Below are 12,024 nucleotides of genomic sequence, written 5' to 3'. Positions count from 1 at the left end.
CTTTACTACTCTTCAATTTATCTCATTGCTGTTGGTCTATTAGTCAATTTACAACTTTACTTCATTCTAATTCAAGTGCAAAAAGCTTAAATTGATTTCCTAGTTCCTCATAGTCACAGGATTTTTCATATGACAAAAAAGGAGAGAATTAGTTAAAATTTGTATTTGCTTGTCACTTTATAAAAAACAAAGTTTTAAATGCAAGAGGTATTAGATTTAAAATAACAAAAGCAAATTTTTAAATGAAATCAGGGGAAAAATTAGTTAAAATTTGTATTTGCTCATCACTTTACAAAATGCAAAGTAATCCAAGGGGTGTTAGATTTAAAGAAACAAAAACAAATTTTTAAATGAAATTGGAGAAAGAATGAGTTAAAATTTGTATTTGCTCGTCTCTAAAAAAGTTTTAACAAAAAAGCTAAGTACTTTAAATTAAAAACAAGCAACATGGCTCTTTAAATTTTAAAATTGTCTTCAATCTATCGATAGATGCTATTCATCTATTGATAGATTGGCGTATTTATCAATAGATTGAGATCATATATTGATATATGGTTATTTTAAACATAGGACCAAAGACCATGACTGTCTATCTATAGATTCTACACGTCTATTGATAGATAGCCACTTAAGAACAATTAAAAGAGACACTGACTTGCATCCATCGATAAATGTGCAGCTTCTACCAATAGATAGACATCCTAGAAAAGACTAGCACATGCATCTATTGATATATGTTGTGCATCTATCGATAGATTGTCACCCAAGAACAATACCCCTTAAATCTATCGATAGATCCACAAAATCTATCAATAGATACCCACCCAAGAGCAATCCAAAAAGACCTTTACCTATATCTATTAATATATTGGTGTGAATTTTGAAAATCTTTTAGAAAATCTATCAATAGAGGGTCAATCTCTTTAATCTTTTCCATTTCTCCAAATTTATTTTGTATTATTCATCTCTCTTTACAAGATTTTATTGTCCAAATTTAATTCAAAGATAAGGATCTTACTCAAGAAAATTTGTTAAACTTTAAATTGAAAGGATTTAAACTTTATGTAAGAAGATTCAAACAAAAGTTCTTAATATATTAACACCATTCAAACACCAAATATTCTTCACACAATAGACAATTTTCAAACTCCAAACATTAAACATAAAGTTCCTACTGAATTACATTCCAAAAAAGTTTAACATGCAAATAAATGATAACTACTTGTCCATTGTAATTACTCTTTATTGATGAGCCACTAAGCTTAAGCATTCTTTTCACATAAAAGATCTTTTTCTAGTATCCATTGTAACTACTTGTATTCATTTAACATGCTGTAGAACTAATTAACCTTTTTCTAGTCACTGCAGATAAGTTCTCCAACCGTAACAAATTATCATGAGTCAACCCTTAGAGTCCTTCAAATCCCTTACCAATCAAAAAACTTTCCATATTCATGCCATCTTCATTAGCCATGTGTTTAAAACATTGGCCCAAGTTACCAATTTCAGCAGTTACGGCTTTACAAACATCCTTCAAATCACTTATATTGTTAAAAAATGCCAACTCTTCACAACTAATACCACCAGATTTTGTCTTAGCTTTTTTTCGAATCAAATTTACCTCAAGCAACATTACATTCTTTCTTGTTGTACTAGTGAATGTCTCAGTGTTGGCATTGATAGGTTAAGTATCTAACAAAGTCTCTTGAATGTTTACAAAATTCATGTCATCATCTTCATGTTCACCACCCAATCCATTGAATGCATCTAAAGTTGGCCTTGATTTTGCTTCCTCGGATTCTATTTTCTCCACGGCATCAGTTGGTGCCTCTATTCTTTCTCCAATTACCCTATCCCTCTCAAATATAATTGGCAACTTATCAAAATGAGGAAAAGGCTGATTTATAAGTCCTGCAACACTTGGAAGACCTTGCAATTCATTTCAAACATTAATGAAAATAAGTAAATATCATATGGATTGAAGTTAATAATAAACACATATTAGTGACCAAAATAACAAGGAAATATTTGATGACACCCATGTTCACTTACCTTCACCCATCCATTCCAAACGTTAGGTTCACAAGTGACACATTTGTTGACATCATCCCACCCAAAGCCAAAAGCAGAATGGTCTAGCATTTCAACAACTACCTTATATTGTGACTTCAATGACCTCATTCTAGATGGTATAACTAGGATGCCTTTAATTTGACAATTCGGGATCTTTTTAGCCATCCATTTCTCAAGTTGTTGCAAGTAATTGAGCTTAAAAGTCCTATTATCTCTAGACCAACCACCAACATTTACAAGATCCAAACAACAATTAATTAGAAATTCATCTTCAAAGGAGTTCATTGATGGGTGGATCTCTTACTTGCCTTTTGTGATCCTTAAGCTGATGTTCCTTCCACATACAATAACAAAATGTTTGCAAAGATCTTTGACATGAAAGGTAAAAGTGTATACAAAAAGAACTTTACACCTTTCATACAAAAATTGCAAGAATCTAAAAAAACCCATTTTTACACAAACTATGCAAAATATGCCTTTTATACAATCATTACCCTATAAAATTATTAATGTTAGTAGCCTCAAACCCTAAAAAACCTAACATCTAATAATTACAATTACAAAAATATGTTGTTACATTCTATCACACTAAGTTTCATTTTTAAAAGCAAGCTAATCATCTCACATTTCTTGTGCGAAGTTATTTCTCCAAGTATTCCATTCATTTAAGCTCTTAATATATTGTATCATATCTACATTTTCCAATTTTGTCGATCCCACATATCTCTCGTTGAATTTAGCCTCAAATGGATTGTATGTCATCTCCCTTCTAATATGATTATGTAACAAAGCACAAGCCAATATAATTTGCATTTGATTTTCACTAAATACAGACCTTTCCCTAACTATTGGCTATCTCATCTTAAAAAAATCTAAAACATCTCTTAATAACATTTCTAGCACTAGAGTGTTTGTAATTAAACAATTCTTCTTTTGATCGAAGAGTTTGATTTTGCTTCCATTCATTCAAATGATATTGTTGACCTCTATTTGGAGTTAAAAATCTCTCTCCATTTGCATATCCAGCATCACATACATAGTTAAAACTTATGATAAAGAAAAATATTTTTAGATTAGAAATAAAATATATCAAACTAACACTAAAACCTTATAATTATTAATTTAACACACATTATCCTCTTATCTTTTGGGATTTTCAAATCGTTTCTTCTAAAGATTGCATCTCGAAAAACCTAGAGTCTATAGTAGGACCTTCCTATCAAGGTAAGATATATATGAACTACATATCTTGTGAACATACATATAAGACATCTGTAGCAATCTCATTCTTCCTTATTCTATATCTAAGCTTATCATTTTCCAAGCAATTAACTTTAACATAAGTTCTAGCTAAAGTAGCTAAACAATTCTATTGTATCCAATAGAATGGTGACACAAACTTATATCTTATTAGATTCAAACTAATAAAATTTTATATTTAAATTATAAAAAGAACCCAATTTAAGATTACTTTAAACCATTTCTATTGTAGGTCAATTGAATTCTCAGTTATAAGCTCTGAAGTCTTCAAAAATATTGCTTGCAACCTCAACACAAAATCTAAATCAACTCCAAATTGCCTCCTCACTGTCTCACCACTTTTAACAAACTCTCTATTTATTATCATATTCTTTGCATAATGAGCAATGACGTACAAAAAGATGGTAACCGTTTCCTCAACATTCATGTGTGTTGTTGGTTTAAGCTTACCAACGATTTCTAGTATATTGCACAATTTATAAAAGACATTCTTATATTTTCGAGTATCTTCAATGCATATCATAACAAAATTAAACACGATTCTTCTAAAATTTAATTGCTTAATAATATGCCTCTCATAACTAATACCATTATATGACCTCTTATGCTTTTTTTTCTTTAGGCAAATGTAACAATTTTGATTAAGCAAAGCAGTAATCATCACTACTATTGTATATAACTGTAATACCAAAGCAATAGTAGACAGATCATTGCAATTTGCCATTTAGAATATCTACTCATTGTGTGAACTATAATATAACAAGTAACATTAATAAGTGTAATATATCAACTAGTAATCAAACTGTATAATACATTGTACATAAAAAAAAATTTCTCCAAATACTAAGGCAATCCACTTTAAACATGTAGCTCTCTTGGAATTAACACAATAAAGATTGAAACAAGAAGTACAAGTACATGAATGAAACAAGATTAATCAACTATAATTAGCTTAAACGAATTGTATGTAGCATTTAACTCATATTTAAAAAAACAAGGAAAAAAAGAGTACAAGAATTCAACTTTAATACATTTTTTTTTTGTTCAGACACTATATAAAGTCCTCTACTATTGATATTATTATCAACATTTTATAAACAAGGCTATTGAAACACTATATAAACATTATAGCCGAAACACTATATAAACATTGAAATCCTCTTGCTAACTTCACCAACCATAACAAAAAAAAAAAATCTTGGCCCAACCATCTAATATAAAGTATTATCCAACCAAAACTATTATTCTAAATCCAACAAGAAAGCGACAATTCTTCCTCTTGTCTTGTCGTTTTCTATCTCTTTTTTCCTAAACTTGATTCCCTTTCTACTCCTTATCTCCCTAAGGGTAGGGTTTCTACAAGAATTGAGTCTTATTGGAACTCTCTAAGCAAGCTTCAACTGTTTCCTCTAATTGCCTAAACTTTGTAAACCTTCCACATTGTAACAAAACAAGACGCTAGACATCCGAGCTTATGAAACACACTCAAGCTAAAAACCCTTAATTTAAAAAATATTATACTTGTACAAATATTTAAAAAAACCCTTGATTTATTTAAGCTAAAAAGCCCTACTTTTTCAAAAAAAAAATGAATGCCTGAGAGGTATTACATTGTAATAGTTTTTACAAAATACCTAAGCTGAAGAAAAAGCGACAAATTTGGTGCAAGTGATTGGTTAGCCTTCTTGCGGGCGGTGAGAAGAAGAAGAAGAAGAAGAAGAAGGTAGGATTTGATCGAAATGCATGTGTGGGTAAGCAAGAAAAAGAAAAGAAGAGCAGAAAATGAAGAGGAATGTCAGGGTTAAGATGGGAAAAAACAATATTTTACTTTCCCTTTGCTGGGGGAAAGTAAATTTCCCTCGGACATTCCCTTAGCCCTTTGTAACAAGCTTCCCTTGCTAGCACATTCCCTTTCACTTCTTCTCAACGAAACGTTATAAAATGATTATAGTCATTTAAATTACAGGGAATATGTTTCACTTCTCTTAAACCAAAGGCACCCTTACTTATGGCAAACCTTCTGCATCCTTGGCCTCTTACAAACGACTGGATGGGGTGCCACCTGGTCAAGGGTTCTGGTCATGGGTCAGTTGGGCGTCAAGTAGTAGGAATTATAGGCCTGGGTATGACAACGGGCATAGTTTTTGGTGTCTGTGTCTGAAGCCATTGAAGTGCAGAACCCATAAAAACCTTTCTGGCGTTCGGTTTGGTCACTTGGATTACAATCCTAAAAGCTTGCAAGCTTAGGGCCACAGTGAAAGGCCCCTCCAATTTGGCAAAGAATGTGCCACTGAATCCACAACTTCAATTTATCAGTGGATCCTTGTGCTATATCCAAGCCCATAAAGTGCTCAAGGCTCAAGCTTAAATTTTTTTGTGCTTAAACTTGGCTCGAAATAACCCATTACGATCCTTTTTCAACTTAAGTAATAAACTTGAAACTTGACTTTACTCGGGCCAAACTCAGTCCGAGTAAAGCATGAGTATTCATCAAACTTTAGTTGGAATAACTTTAAACTTATTTATAATAAGTATAATATTTTAAAAAAATTATTATATTTAATTAAATTTATATATTTTTATTATACGTCAAATAAATCTTTAATGACTAATAGTTAGGTAATCATTGTTAATCAATATACCATCTGTCATTTTATATTTAGATGACGTTGATATAGAGAATAAAAAATATACATAATTATTTATTATAACATGTTAATATGTCACATTAATATTATGTGATATAAAATAAAAAAAATATTTGACTAACAATCATTAATTAATCATTAATCATAAAACTTTATTTGATTCAAAATAACTATATAATTAAAATTTTATTAAAATTTTTTTAAATAATTCAAAAATTATTTTCAATATTATACCTTTACACTGTTATGGCAAATAAACGGAAAGACATAGTAGCCAAAAGATGTACCCTCCTCTAGGACTTCAAATCCAAGCTAGAAGATCACCAATGTCAGGGGGTCATGATTGTTGAATACTTAAAAATTTATACATAAATGGGTATTTCTCTCTCTCCCTCTCTCTCTCTCTCTCTTACTTCACCAAACATTAATCGTTTAAAGCTTTTTCCTTTTCTATTAAAAGGAAAAAAAAAAAAGAAGAAGAGAATGTTGCCATTAGGAATGCTCTAGGATAAGCATAAGTGGGATAATACTATATACAAACAAGAAAATGGGATGTGAAAGTGGTCCACAAAGAATGGGATTGGCAAAACGAAAATTAAGAGTGGAAGTTGGTGAGCTATAAGCCATGGTTAATGAAATGATGTCGATGTAATGTAACAGCCATCAACAAATTGTAGCCTTTGACAAAGCTTCTTCCAGTGGAGGCATCACCTGTTGTTGTACATACCACCCTTTGCATTATTATTACTAATATTATTGATACTTGACCTCTATTTTGTTCTTTTCTGATGAAACTTATACGCGTAAAGGTTTAATCTATTTGTATATTTATATTAATTTAGTCAATTTAAGTCTCAAGGAAATTGATATTCCAATCATGTTTAAACTAGGAAGATTGGTACTAAAATAGATAGTTCATTGCCCGTATGTTTAGTGTTGAGCAAGGGGTAATCTCCATTTTTGCCCCTCCTTTTTTTTTTTCCTTTCTAATGAGAATTCTTAGTTAATTTCATCACCTTTTTTATTGTGAAAAGGAAAAGCTAAATTCAATTAGTTTTAAAGAAAATTGTGGTAAAAAAGAAAAGCTATAGTCAATTCTTTCTTTTTTTTAAACAAAAGCCGTACATTTATGGTTAAAACTATTTTTTCAACTAAATTTTTTTTTTCTGATAAACAAATGAAAACAACTCTAAAAATATAAAGAGTCATTGTTTGAACATAAATCTTTACATTTGTCGAATTATATAAAGAGACACCTTCATCAAGTAGTGTAAAACCAAATTCACACGTTAAATTGCAAACTTATAGGCAGTATGTTATGTCATGTTCTTGGTTCATTAATTAGTAAGATGTTCATATGATCTATGATGTAATTTTAGTTTTTAGACGTGTTTATGTCGAAAGAATTGTAGAAATCTTGCTAGGTTCTTGTTTATATGGTTTATTTTTTATAACATTTTTAACTCAAGACAAGATTTTGTATCTATGATGTTTAACAATATAACCAAATTAGATTGAGAAAAACAAAATTAAGCATCAAAAATGGTGTCTTCTTATACTAGGCTTTGACAAAATCAGACCATCCTCACATTGGCCATTAACAATTCCTTTGAGTTGTCAAGCTCATTAATAAATTTGGAGGATGATTCCTATACATTTTCACCCTAATAGTGAACCCAATGGAGTCTTAAAGTAGCGTTTGATATAAAAGAAGTTAGAACACATTCTTTACAATGTATCTAATTAATATATTTTGTAGTGTCTGTTTTGCAACAAAACCACTGCGATGAAATATTACAATACAATTACATTATAGTTAATAGATATAATATGATTGCAGTACAAAACCAAAACAACCAGATTGCATTGCACTCTATAATGTTTTTAAAGATATTTTTATCTTTTAACTTTATTACTTTGTTAAAGATATTTTATAATATTATAATTTTTTTATATAAATTTCAAGGGATATCTTTTTGTTACTCTCCATAGTTATTCTCTATTAGATGGTGGATGATAACTGTCAATAAAGTTTATATTATTTTTCAAAAGAAACAAATTAAAATAAAATACATAATATAGAAAATTATATTAAAAAATGAAAATAAAATATATAAGATTATAATAAAAAAAGAAAATATATAACATTAAAAATATATTTAAGAGATAACATTATATAAAAATTAATAATAAAAAAATACAAGTACATTAAACTTGTATTTTAATAAATATGAATAATTTTAAAAATTGACATTACATTGTGAACAAAGTACCTATAAATTAAATACTGCAACATTATCTTCTCAACATTTTAATAGTTATTTTACTTATATACCAAATACTATAATATTATTTTTTTTGTAATCAGATTACTTGCAATCACATTACTTATAATCATATCGAATTGTAAAATTCAAAATGCTACCTGAATGTTAATGACCAATCTCGTAAACTAATTTTGGAGTATTGACCTTTGATCAAGCCAATAGGCACCCACAATCACAACTCGAATGTGAAATTTATATCCAAGGCATTATAACAATGTTCCATACTTGAGTAGAATCCAGTCGGTGCTTTCTTCAATTAATAATTTTGAACATTTGGTTTGTTCTACAAATCTAAGATATGTTATTCAATTAACTATATTATATTAAAGACTATAAGAAACATTTTGTCATTAATTAGACAAATATATATTTCTTGTATTCATCCACCATAACCTGATCCAAATCATGTTTGCATAACTCGTGAATATAATTGAAGATTTCTTTTCCCAATTCTCAACTAATGATTCTTCACTCAACATGGAGTAGTCATGTGAAAGTGCCAAGTGACCTAAAACCAACAAAATTTATCAATGATTTAAGAATTAGATGACAAATATTCCCCTCAAAACATAAATAACACTTTGTCATCTTGTGCTAACAAGTTCCATGTCTTTAATAAAAATTAGGGGAATGTTTCGTGTCTATTGGTTTTACAAATTAAATGAGGAATCATTTGTCATCACCTCATATTACTAAAAAAATGCTCTTTTATTGGAAGTATTTTCTCCTTATTCATCTTCAATTTTTCTTTTAGCTGAATTGTTGCCAAATAAATAGTTTGTATTTCACATAGTGGAAGTTGATGAGTTCAACTATTCACATGTGGCATTAACTTTTATTCCAATTATGTTAACTTTATCTTATTATTTAATTAGATGATATAGTGGAATGCACGAAAGCTGGTTAACATAATGAATCAGATTAAGTTTATCTAGTATGGTAGTACATTGGGTTGAGTTTAAAATCACCAAAAAAAAAACATTTTTTTTCATAAAATGTAAGCTATTATTTTAGGTACCTGAAAATGTAAGTTTTATTTAATTTTATTTAAGTATTTGATTTAGTGTTAGGTGCATGTATCCTCCTATGGAAAGAGTTTGACTCATGTCCTATTTTTTCAAATTAAAAAAAAAATTGATAAAACACTTTAAGTTTTTAAATTTTTACTGTAATTTCATACAGATCTATTAGTATTTAAAAAAACACGATCAGATTGGGCTCTTCTTAAGGAGATTGGGCCAGCATAAGGAAGCACTGCCGGCTGGTATAAGAAAACACCACCACCTGGCTTGAGAAAAAGGAAAATAATGAAAAAAAAAAAAAGAGTGGAGAAAAAAAAGTATTGTAGACATTTCATGCTTGTCCGCAATGTCATTTACATGTTCGGGGCAGATTGTTCATTTCGAATACTAATGAACTCGTGTAAAATTATGGTCAAAACTTAGGTGAAACAAAACAGTTTATAAAAAAAAAAGTATAATGCTTAAAAATGTTATTAAAGTATTCAAGAAAATTCAAATAAATTATTATTCTTCTATTATGTTCAACCAAGCTTTTGTATTTTTATTTTGGGTCAAATAAGCGTTTATGACTAGAAGTTGACTAATTGTTATTAGTCAAAATGATATTTATCTTTTTATATCCATGTAACATTGAAGTGAAAAGTGAAAATTTAACATGATCTTATCATCATGTTACATCACGATCATTATGACATATTAATATATCATGTCATCACCATATGATATAAAAATGATAAGTGACGATTTAACTAACGATAATTAATAAATCGTTAGTTATACGAATTTATTTCGTTCAAAATTAAAGATTTAATTGAACATAATAAAAGAATAAAGACTTATTTAAATTTTATTGTGTAAATTATTATCATATACATTAATGGTAATGTTTTTAAAATTTACAAGCAATATTAAAAAATTGTCACATATGTAATTAAACTATATTTAAGAAAATTAATAAATGCACAAAACAACAAAAATAAACATGTGACAACATTATAATCATCTTTATAAAAATTTAAAAATGTCAACGATGATGCGTAGAATAACATCTTATACTAAATTTTATGATTAATTCTACCAACTCTTTTCTTTGATGAAGAAAATAAAGAACTATCATTTACTTGACATCAGGATACACTAAGTATCCAAAATTGCTTTCCAAACAAATTACAGTACAGTTTTAGGTATGTTGTGAGCTAAATAAATGGAGGAGTTAAAGCTGATGAGTTGAAATCAGAAAAGAGACACTCATGACATTGACAAAGCCAAATTTCTAACATCTTCTTCCACAAGTCTCCACCTCTACTTTTAACCTCTAATATGGCCTGCATTTAATTTCCCTTTCTAGCATTAAATTTTGGAAAACCATTTCTAGTTAAAAGGGTTAAGATTCAACATTATTCATATTCTGATTTAATTATTTATAATAACTTAATAATTAAAGGACAAATATTAATTTATCACTTTCTATGTAATTTATTGCTTGTATCACTTTTCTTCGATTCACAACTACAGAAAATGATGTATTGATTATGAAATTTCAGTTTAGCAAATAAATAAATAAAAGGGGCATGTACTTTCAATATTTTCCTTCTTGTGAAAACATTAAAAAAGGAAGTTGAGATTGATCTCATCATGTTAATTGCTTCATGTCTTCATCTTTTGGGTGCAGCCTAACCCACCTTTCATCCCATGGGATGTGGTAATTGTGAAAGTTAACTCGAAGTTTGAGTTTGGATCATTTTGAGTCAAGTTATTTCGTGTTAAGATAATTTTAAATTTAAATTATAGTAGATTCATGTCGTCCGGATTAATCGGTTAACTTTTATAATCAAATCAAGTTAGATTTTAACTATGGCAATGTAGGGAAGAACAAAAAAAGGACATTCCTTTAGAATTCAACAAAGAGAGCAGAGACAAAGGACGGGGGTTGATAGGTCAAAATTTCATATGATTATAAAATTTTTTATATTTTACTTTTGATTTTTTAAAAATTTTATAAATTCACTTTCTCAAATATTGACTTTTTTACTTTTATCCTTTCAAACTTGAAATCTTGGTTTGCCACCAAGAGAGAGAGTAGATTGTGTTTTGAGGTGGATAGAAAATAGGGTTTGCATTAAGTCTTGTCATGCCTGGGATATCTTGGTAGAAGGGAAGGGCCAGGTGTAGGGAGGCATGGGAAGAAGAGGACCTGAAAATGGATAGGTCTTTTGCTCCTCACCTCAGAAAATGTTGCTTGGTATCTATCATACATCAGATACAATCTGTGAAGTCTGCTACTTTTGCTCTTCCCATTTTCATTCAAGGGCCCCCTCTCTCTTCCCTCTCAAACCCATCCCTGAACAATTAATTCACACCTTCTACCTCTCTTTATTATTATTTTTTGTTGCTTTTTCCTTTATCCCTCTCTCTCTCTCTCTCCCTGCTTTTATCATTCATCTTAGCTTCTTAAGCCATGACAACAAATTAATTAAGGTTTTTCGTTTTAACAAAAATATTTATATTATGTTTCCTTTTGTTTTCAATTTCATTTAACCAATCTAATAACCAAATAATTATACAAATTATTTAATTAGACTTATAATGCAATATTGTTATCTAAGTACACTCCAATATCTTGTTAGAATTAGACTATAAATAAGATTAACTTTTCGTAATATATATATCATTCATCGACGGAGTCAAAGTGGT

Source organism: Theobroma umbraticum, unplaced genomic scaffold, assembly GCF_002168275.2.
Source record: "Theobroma umbraticum cultivar Fairchild unplaced genomic scaffold, ASM216827v3 scaffold_239.1, whole genome shotgun sequence".
Classification (NCBI taxonomy): Eukaryota; Viridiplantae; Streptophyta; class Magnoliopsida; order Malvales; family Malvaceae; genus Theobroma; species Theobroma umbraticum.
This window is presented reverse-complemented; position numbering follows the sequence as displayed.